Source organism: Solenopsis invicta, chromosome 12 (genome assembly GCF_016802725.1).
Source record: "Solenopsis invicta isolate M01_SB chromosome 12, UNIL_Sinv_3.0, whole genome shotgun sequence".
NCBI classification, from domain to species: Eukaryota; Metazoa; Arthropoda; class Insecta; order Hymenoptera; family Formicidae; genus Solenopsis; species Solenopsis invicta.
The window spans coordinates 17,542,490-17,555,732 of record NC_052675.1 but is presented as its reverse complement, the minus strand read 5'-3'; the positions used below and the strand labels follow the sequence as shown (position 1 = coordinate 17,555,732).

Here is a 13,243-nt window from a genome sequence, read left to right as displayed (position 1 = left end):
TAAACTTTTTAAATCTCTTTCAACGATATTTTGGGACGTTTCGGTATATCGTGGAACAAACGATAATTGTAAAGATCAATGACCGGAGAAGAGAGCAAAGTTCCGCAGATTTTTGACGCATCAAATATACATACTTACGTCTGCTACATTTTTTATTTATTTGATCGGCTTGGAAGGTTCGTGGGCTGGATAAAAGTTAGCAGGTCGGCGGATCGACCGAACGTGGTCGCGGATGCGCTTTTACGACGTCAGTCCGAAGCACCTGTTACACCGTGTTAGGAAAGTTAGTCATCGTAAACTTCTCTCCATCGCGCGATACAGTCGGCGTTTTCATAAAGCGTCAATAACTTTCCCAGTTTCGTGCTTACACCGTTCGCTCTCGCGCTCTGCGACGAAACTTGAAGAATCCCGTAAGTTACAAGTCAATCGTGGGGGAGTCGAGTTTTTTTGTTCCTCCAGTGGGAAGCTGTCAATAATGTATCGTAAGGATATTGTACGGTTGTCTTGAAAATAAGATCGTTTCTCTTGATATCTTCTTTAATCAAGTTGGAAGAGGTTTCTCTTCAATAAAAAATCGAAATATCGTGTCGTAAACTTTTATCTTTTTTTTTTTATTAGCACTAAATATTCTCGTGAATATTAAATTTTATTAATAAACGAAGCTCGTTCGAAGTCGATTGAAAAGAAAATTTTGGCGCGACGCAACTATATTTACTGAAAAATCATCGAAGACGGCATTCCGTAGAAAGTAAAATGAACATAAAAGATTATTTATGCAAGTGAATAATTTTCTCCTCCGCGTTTATTTACATTGAAGAGAGATGTCAAGAGCATGTCGTCGGCCGCCTTGAGAGTGTAGTCACCGCCGGAAGTTGCGTCTTTGGCCGAGGGCAAGGTTACGAGCTTGAAAGCAAAAGTGATGAGCTTCGCTTGCTCGGTTGTTTCAATTAAACATCGAAGCTTTCGCCGGAAAAGCACGCAATCTCACCTTCCCTTCGGCAGTCGTCCGTCTTTCCCTTGCAGCCAGTTTATCCGTGAGATTTAAGGAAAAGGGTCTAGAGATCGGGTAAAATTTTACAAGACGTCGAGCGGTTGTTAATTAAGATCGATTAACAGTTTATCGCGATCAAAGACGATCAAGTTGAGCTTCGTTAGTTTGACATCGACAAATTTTCAATATCAGTTTATCGCAGGGTAAACGCGTCGCGTGCCCGCATCAAATAGTTTTACTGTTGAGCAATCATGGTTTGTTCAAATATGTAATTCCGATAAATATGAAACAAGTGATCAAAATAACATGAAAATAAGATGAATAAATAACGACAGAAAGATATAGAACTGTATTTATCGCACATTTGTGTGCGAGTTGTTATAAATATTGTATTATAAATGTTATTCGCAGTATTGCAATTATTTAGTTTTGAAAAACAACGTTTAATAATTCCCTCGCGTGTCAGTGCAATTTTATTGATAAGCTTTGATCGTTTCTTTGTTTAATATCAGTCTTGTATTAGCGGTAATTTAAAGACGATAACTCATAAATAATTTCTTAAACAGCTCCTTATCAAGATAAAGACGTAATGAGATAAGCCGAAGATTGCGACGCTGTGAGCGCTAAGAAAGTCAAGTTCAGTCTGAAATTACGAAAGTTTCATAGCGAGTTTCATGTTCGAGTACTTACGTATTCTTCATAGTGAGAATATTGCTTTTTTTCGAAAAAGAGGGAGGACACAGGCAACATATTAACGAGTACGTGATAGAATTTTAGTTCTCGAGATTATTTTTATCGACGTATCTCTCATCGTGCCTCAAAATCGCTTAACGCCCGATTATTAAATCTTTTTCTCGTAAAAGTCATAACAAAGCAATTATTAAAGTTGTATCAAAGTATTTCATTTATTATTTCAAATTCTTTAATCTTTTTGTAAGAATTTTTTTTTTTTTTTACATAAATTAATGAAATCGTGTTGAAGATAATATCAAAAAGAAACATTGCTCAATCCAGTAACATATCTTTTATAGCATTGATTTTTTAGCGTTGAAACGTAAAAGATTGTTTGACTGCTTTGTGGCGCCAATATTACGATGACATTTAGAACGTTGAGCGAATTCCCGCTCTCTGCTCTGCTGCTTCCACGTTTGCTTGGACGGATGGTTCTTCATTGAAAGTTGCTTCGTCGTCGTCGTTGTCGTCGTCGTTGTCGTGGTCGTCGTCGTCGTCGTCGTCGTCGTCGACGTCAACGTAGACGTCGGCGCGGCCGTCAAAGGTCGCCACGGTATAAATACCTCTGGCGCCGTCGTCGTTCCGATTTCTCCCCCTTTTGACACTCCTAGTCCTCTCAATTCTTACACCAGCCTAAAATCTTCCCCTTGTCGTTCTTCTGCTCTCCGCCACTCTCGAAATTTGCAAAGACATCTTTAGCTGCATCAGGTGTCTCGGGAAAGACGAAATTAGATGTACAAACAAAACACGAGAGATAGGAAAGAGAATATGGGTATCCTCAAAAGATCGTACAGATTCGTATGTTCGAGAGCAAAGTTGAGTACAGCTCTCGCATATTATTGAAGTTCAGGCAGGCAAACACGAGCGACGCAACGAGAATTCGTTGAGACTCCCTGGCGGGACGGCGAGACATTGATAGATCGCTTGCTGTTGTCGCGGAGCGAGACGCATCCGGTCTTCATACTCGACGGATAAAGCCAAGTTCGATATCAAACAAGATCGATACGATATACTAAGTAAAGCGGCGAAAAGTACGCCTCTGTAAAAAAAAATTTGCAAACTCACGAAAGCGTTGTGAATGTGTATGTAACTACAGAGCACGCGTTATGCAAGTCGCAAAAATTCTTAAGATTCCCACAAATTTCGTGAAATATCTGGCATGCGCTTTATTTTTAATATAAATTTGATTCTCTACCATTTTTCAGCACTTTTCAGTTTTGAATAAATCTGATGTGTATAGTCAAGTCTTTTTAAATTAAAATTGCATTAAGAGGACTCTTTATTATCAATTCAAATGTCATGTACATGGAAAGAACAATTTTACTCCAGTATCTAAAAAATTTAGCTAGGTACAGATGAGAAAATAATTTTACGTTAGACTCTCAAAATAATTATGTAAGACGAGCACGACACTGCTGCAAAAAGTTTTGACGTTTCAGCAGCCAGTTTAAACATCCAAAAATAAATTTGTTTAATGGCTTAACATAATTATTTTTAAATCTATATTTCAGCAAAATTGTTCTTTTTAGGTAACCATTATACAAGATCAAGACTTGTGATCCCTGACTTGAATTGTTGATATTCGCATTGAAAAGTCGATATCTTTATGACGAAATATATTCATAATCCTCTTTGGAGTTCAGCCTCCATTATCTGTAGCTCCAGGAAAGTGCGTGACTTTCGAGACACCCCGGGGCTATCCGATAACACGGTTAATGCGTATCATTTTGCACGTTAACTGCGTTATCGAGCAGCGGGATAACCAGCGAAAGTTCGGCGAAGTCGCTCAACAAGAAATCCCTGTCGTTCTCCGATCGAGGGAGATCCGCGATAAAAAAATAAACGACACTGTCTACGTCGCGCACTTATCGATGCGACGAACTACTACCCATCGGTGTAATCGGTGTAATTAAGTAACTGTACCAACGTCGTGCCGACACCGTCTTTATCTTATCTCTACCTTACGATCCACTTAGAATTTCGATCCGTAATCAGGCACCGTATCAGGTGCACAGCCGAGTATCTTGACGCTGCTTACAACCGATTTAACGTTCTTAGAACACGTGAGATATATTGCGCTTATCGCTCGGTTATTGACACGCAAGGAAGTTAAGGAAATATCTGCGAAAAATTTTTGCAATTACGATTCGTTGAGATACTACTGTCCGCAAATTAACTATCTGCAATTAGCAATGCACAAAGTAATGGGAAAGTTGATTAAAATTCATGAAATTATTTTTTTAAATTGATATTTTCATATTAATTAACACGAAATACAATATAAATCAAAATAGCGGAGTGTGAAGAAGTTTGAGTGATTACTTATCTAAAATTTTGTTTGCTTTTATTAAGGAGTCTCTTGATCTTATTTAAATGTATATACATCAGGCTAAACACAATCAATGGTAACAATACTCTATATCAAGAACTTCTTGACTAACTGTAGACTCTTGAAAGAAAATAAAGGCCGCACCTGCTGTCGGAAAAAGACTCTTGGGAAAACGACATACTGGTTAAAGGCTCCGAGAATCGTTTTCGTCCCATGTTGCAGACTCGGCCCAGTAATCCGCCGGTCGAACGAAGTTAAATTGGCGAGTGCCAAATTTAGATTAGGACGGGAAAGTTGTTTTTTTCTTTTATACTTCAGGACGCATCCTATTTCCTCGGAAAAGCGAATCGCGACGGATGAAAGAGACTATCGGCTGCGACGCCGCGTGTCGATAATGTGAGAAGTTCGGTGTCCTGATCCTTTTCTCGGGAGAAGGATATTATCCTGTTACAAGCGAAGGAAAAGTAACTATTTTGTTTTTTCCCTTCGATGCAACTTTTACACAATTTTCGAAGCCAAAACGTCTTATTTGCCGAAGAAAGACGCGTTAAAGAGTTCGAAAAGACATCTCCGACGAAAAAACTCAATATCTGTGAGGATTCAACTAGCTACAAGATTTTCTCCATGATAATAGGTAGGCATACGGACAGATGCAGGGAGAATGTAATATTACTATGAGAATTACAACGTTATCATAAAAAATTCGTAACACGAGGTTTATCTGATGGAGAATTCATATAATTATTATTCGAAATTTTTTTTTACTAAATTGTGAAATTATTAAAGAGATTTTTCCAGAAAGATTATTCGATGCTGTAAGGTAGTCTGAAAGATGCAGTCGTCCATTTCTTTGGTGCTTCGAAGAAGAAAGACTACAACGTTATGTATGTACGTATAGCGGGAATGCTATGTCGGCAGTGGAGAAATATGAGACTCGACGAAAAATGTAGTTGTAGATCTCTATATGGATGGGATCTGCAAAAGAGACGTCTAAAGAACCTTATAAAATTCTGAACTCTGTCAGTATCAATAGAATCCCATTCTACTTTTTCCTCATTTTGCCTACTGGCACAATGCGATCCATTATCTGCATATGTTGCATCACGATCGCCATTAAGGTCTTCGAATTTTTAATTGTTAAGAGTACGAATGTTAAAATTTTAGATCGAAGCATTTATTTGTTTCTAATAATAAAAAAAAAATCAATTATTCTAGAAAAGGAGCGCTATAATGCAGAAATATTTTATTTGTGATTAAGCGAAAGATTTCTCGTTTTCCTTTCAATTTCTAACGGAAACGTTCAAAGAGCGATCGAACGATAATCAGTTGGGTTTAACGATGATTTCGAAGTTATCGGTTTGGTGTCGCGCTCGGTAAGTGATCAACCACACGTTTGATTATCTCGTTAGTGCGAGAACTTTCGAAGTACTATTTGCAGGCTTTTAATGTTATTCGGTCAACTAAAAGTTCAATATTATCTAGTTAACATTAATTATTTATTAGTGAAACTAAATTGTCACATTTTTGGAATGTTATTCTCTATTTCAGAAATTATTCTACAAAATAGTTTACGCGGAATTTCACCTAGGATTACATAAATTTGAATTAAACTTTCTCTTCTAATTAAATTGATACTGTGATAAGTATAGCAATTAACTGTAATCACATTGGAAATTTTAACGCAGTTTTTCAATGCAAGCGCATTGGACGTCCGAATCCGTTTATTTTGTCCGACCTTTTAAAACAATTTTTTTTTATTTGATATTTGAACATCGAAATATTTAATGTTAAAAGTGATATAGAACGAAAGTGATATTAAAAAGCGTATCTACATCGAAATAATCGGATGAAACGTTTATATCTTGCGCAAAAAAAAGCGAGTTAGCAACGCTCCAAAAATATGAGTATCGCGAAAACGCAGAGCGAACCGAGCGAGCTCGAACGCGAATTTCATGACACTGCGTTTTCGTCGCCGTTAATTTCTGATCGCTATCGTCGCGAAAAAGCTAGAGAGAGAAGGCGAGACTCGTCCTCGCGAGAGAACTCGGCCACCCTACGACCACGTGGCCGGTCGGATATTTATGTTACGACGCGAGGCATGTAGTAACCGCACGTGTTGACGAGCTTGCGCTTTTCGCCGACCTTAATGTGTCGGCTTTTACTACATCGACGGCTGTATCGTGCCGCTCGCGAACGATGCATCGCGCGGTGCATACGCTAATGACCGGCGTTGCGTCACCGAATGGCGCCGTTAGCATTGCCGCACTTCGATTTCCTAATACATGCGAGATGACTTATGAATAGCCACCGACATTTGCATCTTATCGCAATAAAGCCGGCAAAACCTCCTCGTGAATGCAAAGCGACGCATTTACCAACCTTTCGGGGACTGCGAGAAAGCAGAAAGAGCTCTCGAGTGAAGTAGCTTTTTGTCATAACAAAAATTTTATGGAATTGGCTCTTGCCGATATTACGCGCGTAGAAATATGTTTAGACTTTTTGTTGAAGTTTCTTTAGTCTCGCTCTTTTCATATGAATTGACTGTTATATCAGCGATTGTCTTTTTTTTATTTTATTAAGTGTCTAATAATTTTATTCGATTGAGATATTTTTTTATGGTTTTATTTAATTTAGGAGATTGAATGTGTAAACTTTTGCTCGATATATTTTATTAAAGACAAATTTAGGACATGGCCACACCAAGGAATGGTAAAACTTCCTAGAACCTGTTTAGAATAGTAAGTTTTTAGCGACAGAGAATTCGGCTTAAATGAGATTTTTCCACCAGGCTACTAAAGAGGATTCCCATCGAGAAGTTTCGTTGGAAAATAACGTTTGGACTTTCAATAGCCGTTTAAAAACTGCTCGAGGAAAGTGCGTGAACTTTCCGCGGAATATTGTCGGTTCTCAAGTTTTACGGTCCTCGGTAACGTGTTCGAGCGAAGCGCAAACGTTTGAAGTTGCTTCTCGGGATAATACAAGTAAATTTAAGTAAATGGGAATAAATTACGGGCAGCCCGAACAATTTTGGGCAATGAGGAGGGCTACGTTTGTATAGTACGAATAAAATCGGCTGATATCCTCGAGGAGTAACTTGCGTACGTCTTCATGGGGATGAATCTGTGTTCCTAATTCACTTTGGTTCGTTAGGGATTCATTATGAATCGGGTCGGGCGACGGGATATAATGTGAGTGGATGTACATCAAAGTCGAAGAAAGTTCTCGGAGAATTCACGCGGGGCACGAAGTCGATGAAACATTTCCGCAGTTAGAAACGAGGATATCTTGTTGAACCGGCGGCGCGGCCTTTCTACCGCCGACTGTGTAGCACTGACATCACCTGCAACACCGAGTGAACTTAATTAATGCGGGTGTCATCAAAGGGAGGCATTTGGGACATACGACTAGTTTGCGTGATATGATTTTAGAAAGGAATGCCGTGTGAAACGTTCGGACGTTAATAGGGATATTACAAACTCATTATTCGCATGTACGAATATTTTCTATTAATCTTGATTTTATTAATATATTTAATTTACCTTTTTCGTCGACGTGAGTGCAGTAGACTATGAACAGATAATGAAATTTTGTTCTTTGCTTGATTTTATTTTGGTTTAAACATTTTAACTTAGATTATTCAGAAAGATACGCCTTTATAAGAATTTTTTTTATTTATCGTGAAAATCTTGTTTTCATAAACAGAAATAATAAATGCATAATAATGATTCTAGTTTTAACGAAAGAGAGACATATGATGAATTTGCAAAACAAAATTCAATTATTGGTATTCCTAACAGCTTCCAAGAAATTTGTTCCACAGTACAGAAACACGCGGTTACGAGAAAAACGATTTTAAAGTTTCGAGTACTTTTTTTGTGTTCGTAGCGTGCGATTTTCATTGTAGCTGAATCAGCAATTCCAGGTCACGTAATAAATCCTCCGTTTCCTCGATTACTTCTTGTTCTTCAAGTATTCTCATTGGTCTGGCCCCCTTTGTTGCCTGCAACGCGCGTTGCGCTGCTGCTTGCAGACGTACTTTTTTTCCGTCAATGAATCTTTGGTTGCGATCCAATTTTGACCTCTATTACATCATTTTTGAAACATTTTCAAGATTGCAATGCCAGCAATACATATACATATATGTTGTCGAATGTTCAGCGACGAATCAACTTAAAACCGTGCGTTTCGAATCTTATTTCATGATTATATGTGAATAAAGAAAAAAAAACAAGTATGAACAGTACAATATAATTATAAACAGAGCATTTAACATGACTTATGAATTTATAAACTTCTTTTTTATTCAAGGATATCCAATAGTAAAAACCACATTAAACGATTCCCTCTTGATCTGTTTGCTTTTTTGCTCATAAATTTGTTAAATGGTGAAATCATCAAATATGGACAAAATACTTGGGGTGTGTAGTTTAAAGACATCAAATATTAAGAACATTAAATAGAAATTGATTTTTTCGACCCTTCCAAGGGATCACTTAAATATGACCTGAAGTAAAAAGAGACTTTATCCTTTTGAATCTTTTTATCCCATACACATAGTAATTAAGTAAAACATATGAACTTTTGATCTGACTAATATCTTATAAAATAAAGTCTAAGGCAGATTATTCACATAATTAAAGAGCCTGTTTTCAAATCGTCTTTTTAAAGAAGAAAATTACTTTCTTGTGATATCATAAGTTTTTTTAAAGATGTAAATCGCTTAATCTCCATTTCTCAAAAATACCGATCAAAGACGCTTCAGAAATAAGCCTTCACCAATTATACACTAGGAAACGACCAAAGACGATTTATCTCAACCGCGTGGGATATCCTTTTTCCCACGCGTTGTAAAACTTGCCACGTAACTTTACGGAGCAGTTTAAATCAGTGGCAAAGAAACTTGCACATTTAAGGATTAAGAACGGTGGAATACCGTAATATTGCGACTAGTGGTAGTGTACGTTCTAAAAACTTCTCTAATCTTGTTTTCTTTTGTTTCAGGGATCTCTGACCCACGCCGCGGCTGTCTTCTTCCTTGTTGGGTAAGTCTCCAAACGCTTCCTTAGTCAATTCTCGTCTGAAGTTAGTACCGGATGTTACAGGGAACATTCTAACATGATTCTAGTTACAAGTTTCACGTATGAAGCAATAAGTAACAGGTAGTCACTCATTCAATATGGCATTTGAAATATATCAAGCTAATCTGTTGTTAATATAATCAGAATTAACGTTAGAATGTTCGTGAAACGTTTAGAAGTTTAGTTTTACCTGTCGACCAAGACAGGGAAGAGATTTGCGATCGTGAATTTCGCCATTGTATTTCCCTTCACTCTCGTACATGCCCAAATCGGTGTTGTGAGTTTCGACCGAAATTAATAACCGCGAACCTACATCTGTCAGAACGTGATGAACGAGGCGTACGTGCGTGGGTACATACGCAATGGCTTATCGATCGCATGTACGGTGCGGTCGAGATGCTCCTTGACGGGTCCTCCTCTCGGAGGACGAGTACCGGCTTCGCGGGTGAAAGGACCGATCGATTCTCTTGCATCAGTCTGAAGTGACAGGTCAATCATCCGATGCAATGAGATTTCGCGATCGATACTACGAACAATTGATCCAAATACATTTGAATGCATCAAGCGATATCCGAGGGTAGGAAGGCAACATTAAAGTTCTACATTTGACACTTACATAAAATGCTTTTACTATATATCGTGAAAGACATTGCGATTTTTAAATCAATAAAAATATCCATTTTTCAAGTAAAACAGATTTACATATAAATATTGGAAATAATTTTGTTTACAAAACATCTCGACAGAACTACTTTTTCTAGTACAGTATTTTAATATACTGAAGCAAGAAAAGAATCATATTAAAATATTTTAAGTATTCCATATTAAATGATTAAAGCGATAATAATGAATGAATGAACTTGCTATTTTCTTGCTTATGATTTATTAGAATATCTGTACGGGGTACACAGTTTTCCTTTTTACGGTTCGCAATGCAATCGCGTTAATTAATCACATCGCAGTAGAGCCGAAATCTTGTTTTTTCGTCGACTAGATGAAGAGAGGAATGGCAGTCTGGTAGTTCGATCACGCACGCACCCGGTTCATTAGACTGTTTGACTTGCGAGCTTGATTAATTGCCAAGCGCAGGAGATACACGATGGTCGTTGCCAAATTTTTTTTTCTACACGGATAATGCATTGCACTTCAGTTTCTCCCGGTTTCTTAATCTTCCTTGAGTGATTGAGCGCTTTGAAAGCCTAAGAGAATATTACCAAGGAATACCAATAACTTCATGCGCTATATACATTTGTTTTTGAGCCGTTACATAAATAGACCGATCCAATTAAAAAATATAATTAAAATTTTTATTATAGCTAAAGTTACAAAGGAGATCATTTTTCATAAGTAAAGCTGTGTGAAATCTCAAAAGATTACGTTTGAGACGGGGCGTAGATTTATTTCTCCGACGTAAATTAATTATCGCGCGACTTGACTGGACTAATAGAACCAGGGTGCCTTTGAAATCCTAATAATTACTTAGACTCCTTAGCCGTTTGGCAGGTACGGCGAGAGATCGAATTACGACTTTGCGTGTTGCGCCAGGGGCAGCGTGACGATTATTAAAGTAGGCCATCGGCATGATCGATCCAGCGAGTTTATTTTGCATTTTATTATTTGTACACTTTTGTTCTATTCAACTTTCCTCGGCTTATCACGGTCGAACGCGAGCTTAACCTTTTAAAGATTCTAAGGAACATGCCCTAAAGCATATATTTAGCGCTCCTCTTGGAAATTATCCCCCACCGTTTAATGAATTAATAATTGATAATGAAGTAAATCATAACATGCAACTAATTCGCAGTTAATTGATTATAAATTAATTATTCGTATATACTCGCGATTTATTCGCAATGCCGTGACATTTGTAATATCTCATTATGCGCGCAAATTACTGGAACTCAGCGAAAATATATCGTAATTAATTACGGGTTCATCGCTCAAAGAAACAAATCGCTACCTATGGAATTAAACCGTGAAAATTATCGTTTTGAAAGGGTCAACGTGGCGTACAGGTAAATGATAGGTTTGCGTAGACCCTGGATAATTGCCGATGTTCCCTACCGGTTGACATTATCCTCCGTTAAGGCTCAGCGACTCCTTCGGAAGGGATAGAAAGAGCGAGTGCTGCGTTGGATAATGTCTAACGGCGAGGCGTAATTATAAGCAATAACCCTCTCGAGAATCAACAGTTTCGCGAGACTTTAGCTCGGAGAATTAACTGTATTCGCATGCGGTTTGTAGACTGCGTATAGTGTTATTAAAGAAACGAGCTGTTTGTGATCCTTTAGACCTTGTAGTAAGTCCTCTTATTATCTTTCCGCTATCTTTGCTCGAAATCTTTCTCTTCTTTCGACTGTCGCAGACAAAAATCAAAGTTTATCTTTTGATATTCGCGTTTAATTTAAATTTATTAATTTTTAAAGAAATATACACTTTATTAAAAAAGAAACTATCTTTTGATTACGAAAATTCATTCAGTGATTGCTTATTTAATAAACTGATTACAAGATGTAACTCGGCGCGTAATAGATGGATCGTGATTCGGCTTCGCAACGTGCGAAATTAATAATCGAAGCAAATCGAGTTCGAGATCGACATTACGATGTCCGCCTCTCATCCATAAAACACTTCCGTCACCGATCATTTTATCGCCGTCGGATTTTCCTCGCTCGCCATAACTGTTCGATAAATCGAATCGCGGGCCGCCGGGAATTGTTTTATCATCTGTCCTCCTACTCCCCGACCAAGAATCTCCATTCATCTCGCGGAAATGGAGATGTGTTTTGCAGAAACGAGATGAAGGAGCGGACGGGGCAAGAATGGGAGAGGGAAGGAGAGAAAGAGCTCCTTGATACTTCCTGGTGAACGATCGCGATGAGTTTCATCGCCGCCGTTGTCAAAATAGGGACTAGAATCAGGAAGAAGAAGAATGGGCAAGACAGGGCGGGGGGAGGGAAAGCGGGGATGAAGGGGTCACCGGGGACTAGAATTCCGCATAGCTGTGATACGTGTAGGAACTACCCCGACGACGGTTAGGATACCGTGCAGTAAGATCCCTCGCTATGCCGCAACCCTCGACGACGATGGATGCCCGTAAATTGCTGACCCTTTTCCGAAATGTCGTCTCTCTCTCTCTCTCTCTCTCGTCTCTCCTCTGTCGCCATTGTCAGGCATCCGCCACAATTTTCTTGAGAAATCCCTGCTCTAGCCGAACTACTCCTTGAGTTTCTTCCTCAAGTTTCGTACTTCGATACCGCGACGGGATTTATCGTTACACGTCGCAGACCTGTCGATACTCGGGAAAGTGTATCGCGCTTATTATATTGATTCTCTGGAAAGTGTATATACGGCGGTATATATTTTCGCGTAAAAGGAGAGTCGCGAAGGTGGAATAAAAATGGAAGTGCGCGATTGATACGCGAAACTTTCTCAGGAATATTCATGTCGCTGCAACAGAGTGTCGCGAGGTGCATCGAGGACCGTCGTAAACTTGGATCAAATTTACATTCGATATTTTACACAGTCATTCCTTTTTTTATAGAAGAGAACAGATCATGATTATAAGTGGATGGTTTGAGAATAAATTGAAAAATATAAATTGAGAGGAAACTCTTTAATTTTACGTTGGCCGAAGGTAGGGGCGAAACGAGAAAGCGAAGTTTACGAAGTAAAGTACGAAGGAAATGTACAGCGAGACTTGCGAATCGAGTTGACGAAGAATCTCTTTCTGAACGATTCGTTCAAGTTTCCGGTGCTACGTAGCGCGTTCTTCGGCGTAGGCATACGCTTTCCGAATGTAACAAGTTATGAAAGTTCCGGCCATAAAAAGCGTTCCGTCGTTAGGCCTGCACGGTTCATCGACTTTCACGACTGATCACTCTCTTTGCTCTTCTGGTCGCTACAACAAATCAATATCCATCCACGGTTTCCCGTCCTGCTTTTGCCGGCCTCCACTCTCTCTTTCCGGCTCGTACCAATGGGCACGTGTTCAATATGCGTATACAATCTACATGCACGATTTTACAGTGCCGAGCATGGCTCCAATCTGTCATCCGTTTGACGCGGTCGTGTCAAACGCAGAAACTAACTAGAAAAAAAAAACACTACACA

At 38.7% G+C, this 13,243-nt stretch overlaps 1 protein-coding gene across 1 annotated transcript in view; it reads left to right on the top strand.

Moving 5' to 3' along the window:
* LOC105195964 (stress-activated protein kinase JNK) overlaps positions 1-13,243 on the top strand; it is a 159,438-nt gene that overhangs the window by 74,708 nt on the left and 71,487 nt on the right. Inside the window, exon 3 of the mRNA XM_039455493.1 lies at positions 9,054-9,094. The gene's annotated coding sequence lies outside the window, so the exon portion shown is untranslated. The remainder of the gene's footprint in view (positions 1-9,053; positions 9,095-13,243) is intronic.